General features: G+C 37.3%; 1 pseudogene; it reads right to left on the bottom strand.

Moving 5' to 3' along the window:
* Nucleotides 1-286: 286 nt before the first annotated feature.
* Nucleotides 287-423, bottom strand: LOC116216409 (annotated as a pseudogene).
* Between the last annotated feature and the right edge of the window lie 4,826 nt (nucleotides 424-5,249).

A 5,249-nucleotide genomic window follows, 5' to 3' on the forward strand; every position in this document is an offset into this window, starting at 1 on the left:
TTTCTTGTGCCATATGCACTGAAGATGGTTTTAGTGATGCATTTTCCCAGAGTGGAGAAAATTCCTTCACATCTATTCCCAACAAAGGAAGAAGTCAGTATAAAACAAACAAACAAAAAAAACCAATGTGGAAATATCTGGGTCATTCTCTCTACCTTAAAAATGAGTGTAATACTGCCTTTTTTTCCAGTTACTGAGGACTTCACTTGACCATCATGATTTTTCAAATATCATCAAGAGTGGCTTGGTCACTATGTCAGCCAATTCCCTAGAATGGAGAAAAAAAAATTCATACAAATTATGCAGTTGACATTCCTGTATCTGGGGAAATAACATGAGTTGGCACATCTGGAATGCTAGAGATGAGCCTTCTCCTGGGAAAGCCATCCATCTGATTGTGATATTTCCTCTGCCAATAAGTATCTTTGGTTCTTCTTAACAATCCTATGTTCAAATATGAATTAGACATAAATTGCAACATGTATACATGGCTGCTCACAACAATTTGTGTGTTAATCCTGTACACCTGATAACTTTAGATAGATGATCTTAAATCAGCACTTAGAGTGCATATTTTATGCTACAGCACCATCTACAGTAAAGACTAAGAGATCTAGTGGCAAAGTTTGACTATTTTATCAGATATCACATCTTACCATTGGCTTGAAATTATGTTCATGGTTGTTTGTTTTTTTTTGTTACTTCCAATGATTTTCATTTTCAGTATTGAAACTACTTACTTCTGACTATTTTATAACTTTTGATTTCTTGTCTCTTCTTGTTCCAAGTCATCTTCTCTTGTTTATATGCACATTTCTATTGTTAATAATGTTGTAGTCTGTCTTAACTCTTCCTAATTTCCTAAGACCTGGGAAGTATTCAGGTCACATCAGATCTTAACAAAAGAAACATCTGCAGCTTAACTCTCAAGTTATGTTTCATGCCTGTTTCTCTCTACTTTCCTCCTTTTGCACAACAGCTACGTTCTTGGTGCCAGATTAGTTGGTTGCCCCAGTGTGTTCAGATCTCTGGTCCACTAGCCATCTACAAGCATATATGTTGTTTCATATCCAAGTTCTATTGAAGGAACAGCTTCATTTAAGAACAATTCTCAGGACTTTTTTTTTCTTGTTCTGTGGAGAAGAACTGGTAAAATTGTTTTTATTTTTCTTCCATAGCATTTAAGTTTCTGCAAATATTTTCTCTCTCCATCTCTAGAGGGCACTATCGGACAAAACAGCTTTCACTCTGGTCTGCCATAACTATTTCACCTGCCTGTCATATCCTTGTAATTATACAATATCATTGTGTAACTTGTAACATACATTTAAATTTAGGATTCCTGTTAGAGTGTAACTTCTGTTGTAACTGTCTGTAGTTTAATATGTCATTCTTAATTGCCAGCTCCTTGTGATCTTTTCTTCAAATTCTACTTAAGGCATAAAAAAAATCATATATTTGTTACTGATTTATAAACCAGTTTACGCTGTGGGATTCAGAGAATATACTAACATAACAAACACTGCCAACTGCCCTGGTTGATCAAAATAAACATCCTAAACACACAATTCCTTATTACTTTCTATCTCAGTAGTAAGAAATATGAGTTCAAGATGAGTGCCTGAGTTGAAATGCTTATTTCTGCACTGTTATTAACCCTTTAGTTCTGTTCTGCAAAGAAAAAAGATGTTCCAAGTGAAACAGAAAGGCAAGGAGGTGCAGAAACATGTATGAACCTCACCCCAGTATCACACAGTGAAACATCTTAACCAAATGCAGTTTCAGGAAATTATTTTCCTCCTGACTATACAGTGTAGTCTTAGATGATTAATTTCATACTTTCTACTGTGACAAATCTTCAGTTTGACCTAAGAAACAGATGGAATTAAAATTCCAATCCTATTTAATTTAAGAGAAAAGTTCAACGTATGGAAAGACTCTGTTGTAAGTTGGAATAATGATTCCTCACAAGCAACCTTCACAGTTAATAACTTTACCTCATGAGTGTCAGAAAAGTATTGGCAAAGCTAAGGAGGAGCTTTAAGAGCTGTACTGGTGGCCTAACGTGGACTCTTAAGTGGAATAATTCCTGAAGGCATGAGTAATGTAACATGCGTTTGAAACTATAAAACAGCTGCTGCACAGTTTGCTCCTTTTTTTGCAATAACTTTAGCAGAAGGTTCGTGAATCGAGAAGCTAGCCAACACTTCCTGTAAATCAGGTAGGGCAACAGAGATGTCTGAAAATTTTTAAATCATCTGTAATTTCTAACTGCTACTAACTGGATTGACATGTATTTCAGTTTTTCTGTTTTGTTTTTGTTTTGGGGAGGGAGGGGGCAGAGGTGAGCTGGTGTGTGTATGTGTGTGTTTTATTTTTTAAATGCAAGTCATTTTCAACAGTTTTCTCAATCACAAAGTCTTCTCAGGAGTGTTAGTTAATTTTTATCTCTCTTCTAATTATAAAGAAACAGTGGTCTTTTGTACACTTGAGTGAGAAGAATTCTTTATATGCAGCTTGTTCACTTAATGACATGTAAAGTTTAAGGCAATTAAAAATGGTTAAGCTGCATGGTCTGATTTGCTGTATCTGACATACCATTCATCTTTGTGCAGTTACCCTTAAATTAGTTCCTACAAGTTATGATAAATCCTGTAAGTTACAATTGAGCTAAGCTTTCTGTTCTTTTCACAGCTGAAAATCAAATAAGAAAATGGTGAAGAATCTGTATGACTGGAATAAACCTCTTCACAGAATCACCAAGGTTGGAGAAGACCTTAAAGATCATCCAGTCCAACCATCCACCTATCACCAATAGTACTTACTCTTGTCCATCCTAATCTCATGCTGGTGCTGCCTTTCCTGTATTTTACACTCTAGGGTTCCTGCCATTATTCTACCTGCTGCCTTTTGTTCTTGCCCTGCCTCTAAATGGGAACAGGGTGGCATTTCAGGTTTAATTTCACTTAATATCTCATTTGTAGACTGATTGTGCCTTCTTAGCTGTGAATTAGTTATGACTGGGAGACAATAGAAGAGGTATCTGTTAATTCATGGATAGTAATCTCCATCTGTTAATATGACTATGCCTTTATTTTGAATGTCATTCTTTGGCTTCAGGTTTTGGTTGTTGCTTACCTTTCTGGCTACATTTTCTTCTCATGGAGGTATTAAGATTTGGTTAAGAAGTCTCAGACTTTTTCTTTCTTTTTTTAACATTAAAATAGCTGATTTTTTTTAATATTCAGAAATTATTTTTGTAGTCCTCAACTAATTTTTGAAGATCTGTTTGCACTTGTTCTACTTTTTTTTTTACTTTTTTTTTTTTAAAGGCTGGCAGTACTGAGTATAGATAGAAAGTAATAAATGGGTATACTCTTAGTAGTGGTCTAATTAACAAGAGATTATGAAGATAATACTATATTTGGTAACTTGAAGTAAGCTCATGGCATAATTTGTAATTCCAAAGGGAATTACTTTCAGACTTGAAACACAACCTCCAAAATCATGGCCAAGCTGTACTTTTGTTTCTACAGAGTACATGCACACATTTTACTGTTTCAGAATCCTTCTACTTTTATCTGTTATAGCTTCCTTTATAGTGCTTCTTACAGCTGTGAAGTATGGAATCATAGATTCCTTAGAGTTGGAAGGTCCCATTAGAAGTCACCTAGCCCAGCATGCCTGCAAGCATCAGGGACATCCACAGCTGGATCAGATTGCCCAGGGCCTGATCCAGCCTTGCCTTTAAGGTCTCCAGAGACAGGGCATCAACCACATCACTGGGCAAACTGTTCGGGTGCCTCACCACCCTCACTGTAAAAGACTTTTTCCTTATATCTAACCTAAGCCTACCCTTTTTCCTCTTTGATCTTGAAGCCATTTCTCCTTGTTCTTCCACCACAGACCCTGCTAAAGAGTCTGTCTGTCTCCTTTTTTCTTGTAGCTCCTCTTTAGGTACTTAAAGGCTGCTATCAGAACTTCCTGGAGCCTTCTCTTTTCCAAGCTCAACAGCCTCAACTCTCTCAGCTTGTCCTTTTAGGAGAGGTGTTCCACCCCTTGGATCATTTTTGTGGCCCCCCTCTGGGTGTGCTCCAACAGGTCTATGTCTCTCCTGCACTGAGGACTCCACACCTGGACACATGCTCCAGGTGAGATCTCACCAGTGCATATCTCAAAACAAGATCATCTGGGGCAAGAAAGTCTGGAAACACCCTGAAGATATATTAAAAAAAAAAATCCTAAAGGTATCATACATTATTTTACATAGGCATTTTCCACAGATGATTATTTTTATCGTCAGAAGTTTGTTTAATTGATAATCATGCCAAAACAAAAATGTAAAGATTTCTTTGCATGACAAATTTCAATCTACTGTAAACAAAATATTTTAAGGTTACAACAGGCAGCTGTGTTTCTTCAGGGTTTATACAAAGGCATTGTTGAAGTTATAGGCACAGCTATGCATTTGCATAGGGACAAAAACAATAAAAATATTATTTTCAAGTTTTTCAGCATTCTCATTTCAGGTGATAAATCCATTGTGAGAGCTTGGAACCAATGGTAAATAAACCTATTCATTCTTATTTCAAGGCAAAAAAAAAAAAAAAACATATTTTGTTTCCTCTCAGTGTTGATATTTGTGTTCACATTGATTCTCTGTGCACCTGTCCTAAAGCTTTCTTGTTCTTGAGCTGCTTCTCCACTACTGGGAAAACAAAAAGACTATTTGATGGAGTGGTTTCAATGAAAAATCTACATGAGGTACTTCTTGGAAGAGACTGAGACAGGGGAAATAGAAGGGGTTTGTGACCTCTCTGGGAAGAACATGGACACATCTGGGAGGCGACTCATTTGTCTGCCTTCTGGGGTGCAGACTTGCTAAGGCAGAAAAGCAGACGAAAGGCAGTCTGCAGGATTTTTCTTGTATCGTGACAAGTCAGGAAGCTGGAGATGACTGCTGTCGCTGTGCTTTCAGAAGCACAGGCAGAATGTTAAAAAATCACGGTAGTGGCTCAGTTTTCTAAGACTGCATCAAATACTATACTTAGGCCTGTCTGGTACAGTGGTTTCAGACTTATTCTGTGCCCTGACAGCAAATGATAGGCTAGGAGAGTTAGGAGACAATGACCTGCCCCTGCTCTACACTGCGACCTTCCACCTTCTGCTGCTCTTTCCTGTGTCTGGTGTCTTGGGTTTCACAGCAAGTAGAGGAAAAAGCTTGGAGAAGCCTGAAGTGCTTTGTTCCC

The sequence above is a fragment of the Meleagris gallopavo genome, chromosome 2, assembly GCF_000146605.3.
Source record: "Meleagris gallopavo isolate NT-WF06-2002-E0010 breed Aviagen turkey brand Nicholas breeding stock chromosome 2, Turkey_5.1, whole genome shotgun sequence".
Classification (NCBI taxonomy): Eukaryota; Metazoa; Chordata; class Aves; order Galliformes; family Phasianidae; genus Meleagris; species Meleagris gallopavo.